The sequence below is a fragment of the Spermophilus citellus genome (genome assembly GCF_964194105.1).
Source record: "Spermophilus citellus genome assembly, chromosome: 13".
NCBI classification, from domain to species: Eukaryota; Metazoa; Chordata; class Mammalia; order Rodentia; family Sciuridae; genus Spermophilus; species Spermophilus citellus.
Window position 1 is genome coordinate 26216254 of NC_138193.1, and position 16660 is coordinate 26232913.

The window sequence follows — 16660 nt, forward strand, 5'->3', positions numbered from 1 at the left end:
GCCTACTAGTTTAAAATCAAAACTTGGAGACCAAACCCAGGGAATGAAAGGGCTAAGGAAAAGCAGCCCAGGGGTTGGCCCTGGCCCTTTAAGGTCGGCCAGGACCTAGGACATCATGGACCCCCTAAGGCCTTGTGACTTCAGGGAGTCTCCCCATCTCCCAGTCAGGTGGATTGTGAGGATCCCTGGGAACAGGAAGCCAACATGTGCACATTCTGCAAAGAGGAGGGTCAGAGAGGGAAATGCTCCTGATTATTCCAAGGGGGCCATGGGTGCTCAGTTAGACCCTGGCCCATCCTGGTGGCTGGCACTACTGATGGGGGAGGGCAGCAGAGCCAAGAGGCTCCTCACAAGGCCCCAAGCATGACCCCTGGGCAATCTCAGCTGCCCTTAACCGTAGGTAGGAACCAGTCAATTTTTTACCAACCTGGCCTTAAATACCTGGAAAGCATTTTCTTAAAGGGCCATATTTTTTCACCTTTGTGGGTCTGGTCTATTGCAGATCTGAGGTGACCGCATGGGTGTGGCTGTGTCCCAGTGTAACTATCTACAACAACAGGCAGAAGCCAGCTTTGGCCACGGGCTGCAGTGGGCCGACCCCTCACATCCCTGGGGAATGTATTAGTTGACTTACTATTGACCATGAATGTCCAGTCCATGAATTCGAATGTTACGTTTATTTATCTTAATCATTAACACATATAACGGGCTTCACGAGGACACTTCCACCAGGGCACAGATCAAGCTTTGGTCATGCCCATCTTCCTGCCCCTCGTGCCCTACCTCCTCCCTCTGACTGCCTTCCTAAATCCTAATAGCTCCTCTTCTACTTTCAGGGCCTCCCCTGCTCCCCCCCTCCCCGTTTCCACATAGGAGAGGAAATGTACAACAGTCGTCTTTCTGTGTCTCCTTGATTTTGCTTAACAGGAGGTCTTTCAGTTCCATCCATTTTCTGCAAATAAGAGGATTTCATTCTTTTTGTTTTTTCCAGTACTGGGTATTGAACCCAGGGGTGCTCTACCTCTGCACTGTAGCCCCAGCCCTTTTAATTATTATTATTATTTAATTTTGTGACCGAGTCTTATTGAGTTGGTGAGGCTGGCCTCCAACTTGTGGTCCTCCTGCCTCAGGCTCCTAAGGACCTAAATTTATAGGCATGTGCTACCATGGCCCGCTGACCTGGTTCCTCTCTACGTACTGAATAATGCTCCATTGTTAGGCCATATTTTCTTTATCCATTCATCTGTTGATGGGCACCTGGGTTGATTCCATATCTTGGTTATTGTGTGTGGGTGTCTCTTTGTATGATGACCTCATTTCCTCAGATATGCGCCCAGCAGGAGTTCTGTTTTTTCTTTTGTGAGGAGTCTACATCCTCTTTGCACTAATTTACGTGCCCACCAACAGTGTTGAGGGCTTCTTTTTCTGTGCAACCTCATCAGGACTGGTTATTTTTTGCTCTTTTGCTAACAGGCTGAAAGTTAAAAAGTTGCAAGTGACCTTTGGTAGGGATGCAGGAGCTTTGATCCAGGAGAGAAGCTCATCTCAGTGTTCTGCTGCCCACAGGCCACCCATCATTTTTATATCTAAATTAGCACATTTATTTCAGCATAAATCTGTTGACCATCCTGCTGGGCTGTTTTTCTTTGTGCACAAATGCAGGAGTGGGAGGAAGGGAATGTAGGGCAGGATCGGGGTGACCGACAGTAGAGAGGGCTGGGGTGGAGGGTCAAGCTTGGTTTAGGTCCTTCAGCGATGAGAGGTTATGAGTCTGTCTGGAGTGGTATCTACATACACATGTGCATATGTATCTATATTATTTTACACAGTTCAAAATGTTCTCTGAGAAATGGGTCTAAAATCAGCTCCTTTTCTGGAACCATTATGGGTTGCAGACTTAGCTACATGTGTGTAGCTCTGCTTGAGCAGATTGGAACCCTCTTCTGCCTCCTTCATCTTGACCTTGAGCCCTGCTCTTTTGCCAGACAGAAATCTGAACCTGGCTCCATACTTCTGCTGCCCTACCTTGGGCAAGAGGCTGCCGATCTGGTCTCATGGATCTCTCAGGAGTCACACTGACCTCCAGGCATTTTGAGGATGGGGTCAGATGGTGTGTAACACACTGGACTGTCACTGCACCACCTGTGGTCACTGAGCACAAGCTCTGCTTTCCAGCCCCAAACATTCCAGGCATTTGGACACTGAAGAGCTGAGCACTCAGGACTCTGGCACAGGGAACATGCAGTCTGTGGGACAGAAAAACAAATAGAATGGGAAATTGTGCTACTTGTCAAAGGATGAAATGACAATGATTTAGTTTAAAGATCTTAATTCATTTTCCGTTCTATTCTAGAATGTCTCCATACTTCCTTCCATAAAGGTGAGGACACACAGAATAGAAGTGGTTTTACTGACAGAGAAAGGCCAAAGAGAGCAGAAACAACAGAAAAAGCAAATTGAGCCTTTCAAAGTTACTTTCCTTGTGAAGTGAGGAAGAATAATAGAAAAACAATGGACGTGGCTAACACCAGACTATTTTGGGTTGCTCTGCCTAAGGATGTAAGGCTGCCGGGATGAAGGTAGAGCAGACAGGGTCCTCACCTTGAGCCAAACTGCCTGGGAGAGTAAACTCCTTTTCCTGGTTTTAGGAGGGCAGAGAAGCAGCTCAGTTTGGGTTTGATGACAACGAACTTCAGCGCAGGTGACTCCCCTTTGATGCTTATTCTGGTTTTGGGGACCCACTGCAGGAGGATCCTTGTCCAAAACAATGGTCTTTGTAAATTTTATTTAACAAATCAATGAGCCTGGTGAGGAAACAGGGGCTCAGGTGAGATTCCAGGCTGGAGTGTGTGGGTACACGTGTGGCTGTGTGGTTATGTGTGGAAGATGCATGTGTGTGTGTGTTTGCATGCAGAGTTTGCTTGTCTTGCTATTTAGTGTTCCACACATTCAGTTCTGCTCTACCCTACCTGGAAGGAATAGATGGTCAGCAGCTCCTACAGCCTGAGCCACCCGTGGGAAGCCATGCCCAAAGCATGCGGGCGGCGAGGGCAGGGACCCAGGCCTTCCTTCCTCCTGAGCCCCTTCCTCTCTGTCTCTCCCTCCTCCTTCCAGCCTCTCCTCCTGGGTCAGATTTCTGGCAAAGATGGAAGGCTCAGTCCTGGGCTCTTTGAATTCCTGGGAGGATGAGCTAAGCTCCAGAAATTTCCTTTCCACACACCCGAGCCCCTCTGGCCCCGACCCAGCCCTCAGTCCTCAGTCTGATGGGGACAGCCAGCTCCAGCCCTGATGTGGACCCACGGGAAGCTCTGCAGATGGTTGGGAGCCCAGCTAAAATGGGCACCAAGTTGTTACTCTTCTGGGTTAGACAGGGCTGACCTGGGCCCTCCTAGAAAGCACCTAGGGAACGTTTCCCATGTCCATACCTGCTCTAGACTCAGTGGAGCACAGAGCCTTCCCAGATTTCCCCCTGAATTGCTCCCTATCCCAGTCTTCACCCCAGCCCCAACACAGCCTGCCTTGGACACAAGAAGCCTTATTCAGGCTCCTTTCCACTGTCAGCCATCACCCCCCTTCCCAGTTTTCCACAACTGTGTTCCGAGAGAGAATTTTCTTCAAAGCTTAAATAATAAAAGCTGAATTAAATGTATTTATTAGAAACTAACACTTCCCATAAATAGGAAGTGATTGTTAATTTGAAAACCAGGAAAAGAAAAACTGAGGTTAGAGAGGAGATCTGCAGTGCTCCGGGGGATTCAAGGTTGGCCAGCACTGGAAGGAGACTTTATGTCTGAGGGCTCGAGGAGGACAGACTGGATGGGAGGACAGCCTGGACAGCGGCAACCTTCCCTCGTCATCTCATGTGGTTTGATGTGTCTGTAAATTACCTGAATGAATATTTGTAAACTGATGGGATCTCAGAGGACCTTGGCTAGTCATCCCTGGCTCCTCTGGGCCCCAGGCCATGAGTCCTCATTGAATAAAAGGGGACAAGACTACACCACCTTGCCTATCTTGCTAGGTTGTCCTCAGGGACAAAGGAAATCAGATGGTGATCTAAAAATCACAGGAGCTCTGAAGGGTCCAGTCAGGCATAATGGGTAGGAGCAGGAGCCCCTGGGGGCGCATTTTGTAAATTCATGGTGGAAGACCTGTGTTGGTCTTCCCAGTGTTGGGGTGGAGGGGGCTGCTGGCATTTAGCAGATGGGGGTAGGGATGCCAGGAGTTCTGCAAATGCATTGATCTATACCTAGACCAATGATTAAATGACAGCTCCCACCCCCGTCGGCCCTCTGGCGCCCCCTATAGGCAGAGACGAACATCAAGCCATGGGTCGAACCAGACCCTGGGCGGCCCAGCTTCTCAGAGCAATGAAGTCACTTGGATCTAAGAGTGGTACCTTCAGCTCGAGGTGAGTTGCCTGCCCTGCCCAACACGAGCCCAGATGGAGCTCAGTTACACATCAACGGCTCCCTCCCTCTCTCCTCTTTCTTCCTCTTTGTCTCTATTTCCTGCTATGCTGTATCTCTATACCTAGACCAATGGTTAAATGACAGGTGAATGTCTACATTTTCTTATTGATTTGTAGAAGTTATTTGTCTAGTAGGACTATCTTGGTCAAAGCCAAATCAGGAAATCAAAACCACACCAATAATTTAAGCAGAAAAAATTAAATATGAAGAATTGTTAGCTATAAAAGATGGCTAGCTACCAAAAAGGTACAAAAGTCTATTGCACATGCCTGTAATCTAAGCTCCTTGGGAAACTGAGATAGGAGGATCTCAAGTTTCAAGGCTAGCCTCAGAAACTTGGCAAGAACTGTCTCAAAATAAAAAATAACAAAGGGCTGGGAGTGTAGCTCAGTGGTAGAGCAGCTCTGGGTTCAATCCTCAGTGCCAACAAATGCTGGGTTTCTTTTCTGACTAAAACGCTCAGGGATTACTCCAGTTGAACTGGGCTGACTGGACTGTGCAAAATAACCACACAAGAGACACAAACACCTTTTTCTTTGGGGTCGCTATGACGGCTCCTCTGACCTTAAGGGTCCACAGAAAGAGAGAGAGCCCACATGAGCTGACCCCCTTTTATTGAGGAGAAGCTATTCAAATGAGGCAAGGGGTCAGTTTTCAGGGGGCTGAGTCTATCTTCATGATGTCCACTGTCAGCAGGTTGACTGACATCTGGGTAGGCCACACCCAAGGGCACAGTAAGAGAAGGGGACATATACAAGGCACTTCCATGAAGATTCTAGCCTAAACAGGGCAAGGGATTATATTACAAAGGAATAGGTGAGCACAGCTCCACCCACGGGGCTGTCGTAAGACACACCCAGGCACGAATACACAGTCACTCAACCCTGGAAGAGCGGGGCAGACTAGCAGCATGGGTGCCTGATGCCATACCGCCCAGTAGGGGAGTTAACTCAGTCACATGCAAGGTTGGTCTCCCACAAACACACACACACACACACACACACACACACACACACACACACACGGGACAAAGAGCACAAGAGGGCTCTGAAGCAGGGTGGCAAGCTTTTCCTGCCAAGGTCTGGGCGGCAGACATTTGGGGCTTTATGGACAAGAGGCACTATCAAGGATACATGTTCCTATAGCAACACAGAAAACAAGCATCTACTGTCAGGTAGACTTAGAACAAAGCAGCCCGCAAGGGAAAGGAACATCAATCAGGTGCCTACAGAAAGCCTGTCAATCAGCGGGATCTCCTGACTAGCACCTGTCAATCAGCAGGACCCCCTGGCCAATCCTGGAGTTCAGCCAGCTCCCCTGACCAACTCCAGCGGGGCAAGGGACCCTAAAAATCCCTTTTCCTGTCCCAAGCCCTTCCCTTCCTGCCTAAGCCCCATAAAATCCCAGTCCAGTCGAGTTCCCACGCAGTTTCTCCTCAGTCCCTTCTCCTGTCCACTCTATCAGTCTGATTGAGTTCCGCCCTGGTGAGTCTCAATAAAGGCTCGTTCAGCGGCCTTTTAAAATCTGCCTCCTTGGGCTGGGGATGTTGCTCAAGCGGTAGCGCGCTCACCTGGCATGCATGTGGCCTGGGTTCGATCCTCAGCACCACATACCAACAAAGATGTTGTGTCTGCCGAGAACTAAAAAAAATAAATATTTAAAAAAATTCTAAAAAAAAATGAGGGAAAGGGTGGGATGTCAATTAAAAAATAAATAAAATCTGCCTCCTCTTGGTCACCCCATGTCCTGATCTCACATCTACAACATTTTTATTGATGGGATCCAGAATAAAATATTGAGTACATGTTTTGGAATGCCGTTCAATCAATGAGGACTGGTTTAACATTTTGCTTAGTTGAGGTCCAGGTGTAAAACCCACCCTCAGCTCAAGGGCAGTGCAGAAGCTGGAGTGGACTGATGGCTTTAAGCCCTACCTGTGGGGCCGGGCACGGTAAGCAAGGAAGGACTGAGAAGGAGGGCATCTCCCTGATGACTGGGTGTCAGGCTCTGCAGAGAGAACCGGGCCCTCTGCCCAACAATACAGACTTGTTGAGGGCACAGGTGGGAGGTTGAGGCCACACTCCTCTAGAGAGATCTGCTCCAACCTGGGCAGCAAAGCCGGTCCTCCCAGCTCCCACCCCCGTCGGCCCTCTGGCGCCCCCATAGGCAGAGACGAACATCAAGCCACTGGGCGCACCAGACCCTGGGCCGCCCAGCTTCTCAGAGCAATGAAGCCACTTGGATCTAAGAGTGGTACCTTGAGAGTGGTACTGGAGCACTAGGTGATGCACATGATTTTCTCAGTCTGTTTGACTTGAAAACATTTGTGTTTCATAGGACGCAGTATTCAAAACGGAAAGAAATAACACTTCGAAAAGTTAATCTAGCTCCCACCTCTGTGCCTGCTCACTCAGTCCTGGCCCCCAGAGACTCTGTATCTTTATTGAGTGCTGCAGTCTGGCTGGGCACAAATAACCGGGCCACCACAAAGCCTTGTAGGTTCAAACAGCAAGTCTTTATTCCCGAACTCTCACCGGCACTCTACATACACTTCCTGGGAACACACTTCTCCCGGAACCCTGGGAGAACTCAACGCCCAAGGGCAGCAGGATCCGCCCTAATCCCAGCAGGATTTGCCCTAATCCTGAGCCGCCCTATTCCTGGAAGATCCACCCTAATCCCGGAGCCGCCCTAATCCCAGAGCAGGGTCACCTTTCAACCATTCCCTCTAGCAAAATGACAGGCGTCATTCCGACTAAACTGTGGCTCTCAACAATTGAGCTGTTCTAAGTATGCAAGCAATGCTTATTTTTAAATTTCTGTTTTAAAGATTTCACAATAAAGTCTTCTTCTTCATACAAATTCTAAATACTTTGGCAACTATGTCTCTTAATTTTTCTCATTTAATGGCCTCTGGCTAAGGTGTCTTGTTTATGAGGGACATCCAAACACCAAGATTAAAAGCTATTTTCCATATTTTCTTCTATGACTTTTGTACTTTAGCTTTTCCTTTCCTGCATTTAAACCAGCTGGGCTTGACAGTGTGAGGTGGGGATGAGCTTCTGTGTAGTGGTGTTTCCGAAAGACCCGTCCCTGTCCCCTATGCCAGTCCAGTAACGAGGACTTGAATTTGACAAAAAAGAAGGTTATTGCTTTGCTAGTGTTACCGCTGTTGACCAGTGACAGTCCTTGCTTCCCCAATGTTGAAGAATAACACTAGAGAAGCACGCCGAGGCAAGGTCAGAGTAGAAATTAGAAGTTTATTAAAGGACAGCAGAAAAGACTTCTCCTGGAGAAGAAGGGGACCCAAGAGGTGGAATCCGTGGAAGTGCAGTTGTTTCCCCTTTGTATAGTTCTTTCAGTGATGGCATGTAGGTTGGAAGGCCGGAGGGGTGGGACACAGGTGGGCCAAAGAAGTAATCTGGGCAGGGAGGACTTTATTAACACTTCTTTGGGATGGGCTATCTCCAAATATTTTGGGGGCTGTTTCCTGGGCTCCATTAACCTTCCTTTGGGATGGACTTTGGGCCTAGGGCTTTTTCGGGACTTCATTAACATTCCATGAGTTGTCCTGCGTTTCCCGGAATTCATTCAACATGGCCTCCATTTTAGATCTTACTCGATATTAGACCCGATTTACCTAACTACACTGACTACCTAACTTTAAATCTGGCTTCACTAGCAAAGGAGACACAGGGCACTCCTGTCCCAGAGACTGTGATCCTGCCATCAGTGGGAACTGGGGCTGTTAAAGAGGTGACTCAAAGGCTGCATTCCCCGTGCTCTCTGTTGGAGTTAAATTGAGAGATGGTCGTTTCTGAGACGTTCTGGTGCCATCCCCAAAGTCTGGAGGACTTCTTTCCTATGGTGGGTGTGTGCTCAGGGACAGATACCTCTGCCTAAGATGGGCCAGAAAGGTGATCCTGTCTCCCTTGAGATTAGGGAGGAACAGGGAGAGATTAGGGAGGAGCAGGGAGAGAGGAAGAGAAAGAACCGTGTCCATTTAAAAACCAGTTGCAGTAGCAGAGCAGCAGGGCCACATTCAAAGCCTGAAGTGGATACTGTTATAATGGGAGGTGGTGGCCATTACCCAGGTCCCTCTCAGCTGCGCTCCTTGGGCTCCACTGCCTGCAGACTGCTCTATGCCTTGCCTTCTATGTTGGCTTCTGTCTTGGATGTCCCTGGGGCCAGAGCCACTTGGGAGAGCCCCAGGCTTTTGAAATGCTTGAGACTTTCTGGCGGGCTGGACATTGAGGGCTTGGTCCTCAGCAGTGGGCGTTTGCCAGCTGGGCAGGTGCCTGGCTTTCTGTCCTTTGCAGCCCTTCCTGGGAAGCAGGGCCCTGGTGGCCTCCTGGGGGATGTGGGGCCATGTGCTTCCTCCTCATCCTCAGGGGTAGAGTCCTGGTCACCCTCCTAAGCCACACCTTGGGCTATAACCCTTTGGCTTTCTGTTTTCTAATGTCAGTCTCAAATTCATGTTGCAAGGGTCTAGGGTTTTCCGTTACATTGACCAGGAATGAACGCTCTCCGTTGAATGCATTGCTTGCTAGGAGCCCCTTCTTGTCTGAAGAAGGGCAAGCTCAAATTCCTAGGGGAGAGGATGCTATATACTGTAAATACTCCTTGTCATTTGTGCTAGTCAGCTTCTCATGACTGTGACCAAAATACCCAACACAAACAACCTGCAGGAGGAAAAGATCTATTTGGGGCAGGGTTTCCAAGGTCTCAGTCATGGTCAGCTGGCTCTGATGCCTGGACTGAGGTGAGGCAGAGGTCATGTGGAGGAAGGCTGCTCACCTCATGGTGGGGAAGCAGAGGGAGACAAGGGAGAGAAGATGACCCCTTGTAGGGTATGGGCCAGGGACCAGCTTCCTCCCTACCTCCTACCTCCCAGGCATCCAGGCGGTCATCACTGGGGTGATTCCCTGAGGAGGCCAGCGCCTCATAATCCAGTCACTTCCCCCAATCCTACCTATGAACCCATGGGGCTATGGGGATGTTCAGGTCCAAACCATAACGTGGTGGATCTTGAGCAGGCATATTTGGTATAGAATGGAAATCATGAAACACAATGGACTATGAAAGTGAATCTCAAAACACTGTGCAAATGTGAGTTTTAATATATAATAAATGTAACTCCCATTCTCCCAGGAGTTCATGTTTAAAATTTATCCCTGGTTACCACAGGTTTGAAGATCATGGATAATGTTAGTCTTTCTTAATTGTTTTAATTTTTGCTATAAATACCATTACTTTGTATATAAAAATAAATGAGATTGAGTCATTTTAAGAAAATAGAAGCAGACTACCAAGCAACTAAGCTCTGGTGAAACCAAGCCAGGCATGTTGGATCAGGCCTGTAGTCCCAGCTGCTTGGGAGGCTGAGGCAGGAGGATCACCTCAGGGGCCAGACTTGGCAACAGCCAGACCTGTTTCTAAATAAACAAACAAATATATATATATATATATATATTTTCATTTGTAAGTTCTACAGAACCAGAACTGGTCGTCTTATATGCCAAGAAGGAAAAAGCAGACCAACCAACACGTCCCAAGCACACGTGTGTACTTGGTCCCTCCGTGTCACCTCTCTGCATTGGACCTGAGAGCTGGGCCATGCAGAGCTGTGTGGCCAAGCTCCTGCATCAGGCCCACTGGACAGACCAAAATGGAGTTGCTGGTGCTGATTTCCACCTCCCCAGGTAGGAAGAAGCTAAGCCATGCCTCTGGTCACTGGGGAAATCAGGAGAGAGGCAGCGTCTGTAAGGGACTAGCGAAACGTCGGAGGAAGAGACCACAAGAGACTGGCTTCATGCAATAAGCAGAAGGGATTTTTATTGAGGATCCAATTCAGCGCGCTGAGGCTCTAGGCTCACTCAGGAAGGGAGGGCAGCCCAGAGCAGAGGTTGAACAATGCTTAAGTACACTTTTTGGGGAGGGTGGGGGCTTTGCATACATCATAGTCTCCTTTAACAAATCACCACACACCGCGGGAAAATCAAACAACAACTCCTAGACTTGATTAGTACATTCATTGGCGGGAACAGGGCGAGCTGGAGTGATAGGTCATTCCTAAGGAGGGGGTTACATTTAAACTGATTGGTTCGGGCCCTGTATGTCTACGTGACAAGCAGCACAAGGTCTTGAATGCCTACATGAGGAGTTACACAGGATCCCAGGCCATAAATCAACTAAATGGCCAGTAGGGCCTTGTCTTAACTGCCTCAGGAATTTAACCCATGCTTTGCAGTTTAGAAGCAGGTTTATAATGCCTGGTCCTTTACATTTTAACTCAGGCTTTGCAGCTTAGAAACTTCACCCTTTCACGTCAAAGCTCAACAGGCCAGGTTCATCTGGGATATGCGGAGTCCCCTCAGCTTTCACTCATTAAAGGATGGACGGCGTTTTGCTGTTTCTGCTTCCTGGAGCCCATCTCTGCCTCTAAAGCCAAGGCCTCTGCTCGGCTTATGGGAAGGCTCCTGCCACATTGTGAAAGAAGGTGTTGCCATTTACTTGGACACTGCTTATTCTTTTATGTTCCCTGAGGACAGAGTTTGCTACCACCCTCTCCTAGTTTCAGAATCACAAAAGGCCACAAGTGAGACTGTGGAGCTTGTGAAATCTGTGGTTTTGCTTACGTATTTGTCAGGGTGCTTTGTTTTGAGCAGCTTTGAGGCTGCTTACCAAGATGAGGACTTTGTTAAAAGAATGTTTGCTTTGTGGGAAAAAAATGGGAGGAAGATTAGATGAGAGAAATAAGATAAGGTGGACGCCCCCCCCCCAAGGCCCTGCACTGCTTGCCTGGGTGTGCCTGGCCCATGTGATCTTGGCTGGGCGCAGCAGGTGGGCTGTGAGTTTGCCTGTGGGAGCTCTGAAATGGGCTCAGCACTGTGACATTCACACTGTCTGGTTTCCCTAGCGCTGCGCTGCGTCCTGAATGGAGTATCCTTTGGTGTGTGCTGGGGACGACTCTGGGACACTGCGATACCCAAGTCAGTTGCAGCTCACATTCTATAAGAACCTGGACAGCCTCCCCTGTGCTTTGGTCATCTTTAGATGACCTGTCATACTAACAGTAATGCTGTCAAGAGGCTGAAAAACCAGCCTCTACCTCAGAGCAAAGCCTGTCCAAGAAAGGGACATGACCTTTGTCCTTGGAAAAACCCACAGAGCACTCCTAGGCACATTCCCACCCTGCTAAGTTGTTTATCTACAAATAACAGGAGAGATCTGCTGCCCCAGGTGTCCCTGACTCAGTCATGCTAGGTGGAGATCCATAGCAACCCCCTAGCAGCCACCAATCAGCATGGGACAGGGAAATACCTGGGATGCCAGATGACCCTCCCAGTAGTTTATGGTGGTTGATAACATATTGGGAAACCATGTAGTTCAGCACATACACCCCTCTTGGCTCAAACCAATCAGTTCAAACCAATACCCCTTTTGTTCTGACCAATCACCCCTACCCAACTTGTTCCCGCCAGTGAATGTGCTAATCATGTTTTAGAGTTGTTATTTGATTTTCCCACGTGTGTGATGATTTGCTATGATGTATGTGAAGTCCCTGCCCTCTCCAAAAAAATGTATAAAAGTGCTGCAAACCCTGGGCTCGGGGCCTCTCAGCGTCACCAGTTGGTGTGTGTGTGCGCGGAGGACCGAGCTAGCTCGCAATAAACACCTCTTTGCTGCTTACATCGATCTTGGGTCTCTGGTGGTCTTTGGGGGTCCTGAATTTGAGCATAACAAGGCGTCACACCCTGTATTGTTTGGTGAATAATAAGAAATAGGTCTGCGCCTGTTCAACAGACACAGTGGAAAACAGCATCCACCCATGTTCGTTGAGCCTGCACAGGCTGACATGCACACTTCTCTGTTCCTTTCTGGTGCCTTTAGCGTGTAAGCACATGCTCTCCCACCGAGCTACCCCCAGCCCTGTATTGGATATTCTGATTCAACTAACTAATGCATGGAACTGGAACATTTTATCTTCAAATCACCTCCTCAGGTGAGACAGTTCACAAACATCGTTTAGTGATAAAGGCTCAATAAAGGTTAAGTGACCCCCTCAGCCACCTGACTATGAGACCACCTCCCTGCTCTGGTATCCCTTCCCAGGTCTGAGTTCCCACTCCCAGCTGCTCTGTAAACCCTGGGTACTTGTAAGGGGCCTTGAGTATCAGACAACTTGAGGTAAAAGCAGAAGAACCCCTTTTAAAACATGTTTTTATTAGTGTGTTCTAGTTCTACAGAGTGTGGTTCATTGCGACACAATCAAACATGCAGAGAATTTAATTAACTCTAAGTCAGCCTCTAGGACCTCCACTTCCTCCCCTGCGCCCCCCTGTCCCCTCCTCTGGTCCACTTGTTTATTCTTTTCTTGTTTGTTAAGTTGGAGCTTCATAGACATACATGTGAAGTCCTCCCTGGAGTATGCGCACAGGACAGAGCACAGCACATCATGGCCTGCTAGCTTCACTCCACACTTCTCCCCCCTCAAGCCCGCTTCCTCTACTCCATCCATCTCCCCTCTATTTAGTGGGACTGACCCTGCTTCCCTTTATTTTGTTCTAGCTTCCGGACATGAGAGAAAGCGTCCAAACCTTGATGTTCCACTCAGCATGACGACCTCCCTTTCCCCCACTACCAGCCGACGTCATGATTTCCTTCTTCTTTATGGCTGTGCAGAACTCCACTGTGTATGGGTGCCACATTTTCTGTGTCCATTCATCTGCTGCCAGGCTCCTGGGCTGGTTTTGTAATTTGGCTGTTGTGAACTGTGCTGCCATAAACATTGAGGGGCGGAAAGTGGAACTACCACATGACCCAGCCATCCCACTCCTTGGTATTCATCCAAAAGGGAAATATTTTTGATGGTGCTGCCTAGGTGCAGACAGGCAGATGTCTCATGAGGATACTCTCGCTGCTGCAGGTTGGGGGGCCTCTAGGTACCTCAATACACATAGGTTCCTGGGTAGCACACATTGGGGAAGGGAAGCTCCTGCCCTTCCCACAGGCTTACACCATGCATGTCTCCATCCGTAATACCCTTTATAGCAAACCAGTAAGCATCAGTCAAGAGTTCCCCAAATCTGTGAGCTGTTCTAGAAAATTAACCAAATCCAAGGGGGGAGTGGTGCTGAGGGCCATTGCCAAGTAGGAATGACGCATCGAAATTTCCTTGCCAGCGTACCCCATGTTAAATGGACTTGCCTTGGAAATTCACTGTGACATTGCATGTGTGTTTGAGAAAGGTGACCCTGCTCAAGGACCAGGGTGGATCCAGGATTAGGGTGTATCCTGCAGGTTTGAAGAAGTATCCCGCTCCTTGGGTTTAGGGGCATTCCCGGTTTAAGACAAGTTTAAGGCGTTCCCAGTTTAAGACAATATGGGTTTTAGGGAAGTTGGAGGTTGAAGATTATTGTTGCTGGAAATAGGGCGTTCCTGCTACCTGAGCTCCTGTTGAGTTCTCGTGAGATTCAGAAAGTATTTTGGGAAAAAAAGCCTCGTGGAGTAGGTGAATTGGGCGGCAGCAGAACTTGGATTTCCCCAGAACGTGTGTAGAGGCCTGTGTGAGTTCGGGAATAAAGAATTGCTGTTTGAATCTACAAAGCTGTGGTGGCTCATGATTCTGTGCCCAGCCAAGACATTGGCATTTGGTGGCCCGTATGGGGAATGTCTGAAACTTGGAGGTAAGTGAAATTCCTTGCCCCTGAGGGAAGGCGAGAGAATGGGTGACCATTTCAAAAAACAATGTGTTCTTGTTTTGATTTATTTCGTTTTTGTTTCAAGCTGCCTGTCCCTAGAAATTTCTCAGGCAAACTGGGAAAAATGGTTGGCTCAAGGTTTGAAGTTTGTCAGCCCGGAGAAAGAGAAAATTGATACAGCGAATTTTTATTCAGTTGCGGTTTTGTTTTGTGTTATCTTATTGGGTTGCGTTATCTTTATAGAAGATTAGAAATTAGTAAAAAAGAAACCGAAAAGGTGGTAAGTAAATTGTTAGAGATTCAGACCATGGAGAAAGACATTTTAGATCAAGCAAAAGAGAAGGTCTCTCGAGCTAGTCAGAGAGAGGAAGAAAATTTAAAGGAAAAGGGGTTATTAGGAAAAAGGCCAAAACAAGAGGCTGTTACTAACTCCGTTTTATTACCAGAGGGCGTAATTCAACCAACAGCCCCACCGATGGAAACAGCTGAGTGGTCCTCAAACCCCATAGTTGATAAGTGGGATCCTGAGACAGGACCTCAAAGATTAGCATGCCCTGTACTTGAACAGGTAGGAGGGCAGCGAATTCACCGTGCTTTAGATTTTAAAACAGTGAAGCAATTAAAGGAGGCTGTAACAACCTATGGTCCTCAAGCTCCCTTCACGGTAAGCATGGTCGAGTCCATTACTAACTTGGACATGACGCCAGCAGATTGGGCTAGCATGAGTAAATCTGTGTTACATGGAGGACAATATTTGTTATGGAAGGTTGCCAATGAGGAATTTTGCATGGAGACAGCTAGGCGAAATGCAGCAGCCAGTTACCCTCAAAGAAATCTAGATATGTTGTTAGGAAAAGGACCTTATGAGGGTCAACAACAACAAATTGAATATGATCCTGCTATATATGCACAAATTGCTACAGACGCAGTTAGGGCATGGAAGACTTTACAAGGACATGGAGATTTACAAGGTCAGCTATCTAAGGTAATACAGAGAGCTAATGAACCTTACACTGACTTTGTAGATAGGCTTATTCAAACAGCTGCCAAAATTTTTGGGGATACAGATGAAGCAATGCCATTAATAAAACAACTGGCTTATGACCAAGCAAATCGTTGCTGCAGAGAGGTTATTAGACCATGGAGACATGAAGATTTAAACACATATATTAAATTATGTAGAGATATTAATGAACAAGGGCAAGTCTTGTCAGCTGCAGTACAACAGGCTTTAGATGCCAGGCCAAAAACATGCTATAATTGTGAACAAACAGGACATTTTAAAAGGAGTTGCCCCGTAGGAGGGGGGTTTAACAAAACTAGAAATCAAAGGAATAGAATACCGGGTATTTGCCCACAATGCCATAGAGGGAGACATTGGGCTAATGAATGCCGTTCTCAAACCACCATAGAAGGTACTCCCTTATCAAAAAACGGACAAGGATCAGGTATTTACCCACGATATCGTGGAGAAAGGCATCAGGCTTCATTGCCAAAAAACGGACTGGGGGGCCCAATGCTCCGGGGCCCACAACCACAAATATACGGGGCAGTGGAGGAACCCAGCAACACCATCAGGGTGGTGCCCAGGACACATTGTCCATTAAATCCCTCATCAGACAAACCCGAGGGAGCGCAGGGTTGGACATCTGCGCCTCTGCCAGAGCAGTATTAACTCCAGAGATGGGAGTTCAAATCATTCCTACAGGAGTAAAAGGACCTCTTCCCCAAGGAACAGTAGGCTTATTATTGGGACGTAGTTCATCTACATTAAAAGGACTTATGATAAGTCCTGGGGTAATTGTACATAAGCCTAAGGTACTTTGGAAAGATATTCTAACAGGACAATGGAAAGGTCCTGATCCAGTTATTGTCTGGAGTCGGGGCTCTGTCTGTGTTTTTCCACAGGGAGAACAGCAGCCGATTTGGATTCCAGAGAGATTAACTAAAGCAATTTCTACAGAAAAAGAAGATGATTTGACTCAAATCCATAACAGCTGATATCCAGAGCTCCAGCTTGGCTATTCTTACATCTTCGACAGTGATTAACCAAGGTGTTTTTTTCAATATCTATTTTATTATTGCATTTTTCCCACATCATAAAGTTCTATTTTATTTTTGAGCTCATACAAACCTAGGTTAATGTTTTTCTGATCAGTTTTATTTTTTGACTGTGTTTTATTTTTTGACTGTGGAGTTTTTAAACATTGCAATGGAGATTTCACCTAGGTAAAGCTACAAGGCCTTTATTGTCTTATGTGTTGTATGTTATGTGTGCACTGTTTTGTGTTGTATGTCTGTATGTGTGTATGTCCATATTTCATATATGAGGAGTGCTCATGAAAAAATGGATCCGAATTTTTTTTATTCACGTGATTTAAATGGTTTAATTTAAATTACGTAAACAGCTGTTAAGGATTGTTTTTAAAGGTGGTTAACAGATCTGTTTGTTTACTAATTTAAATTAGGTAAACAGCTGTTAAG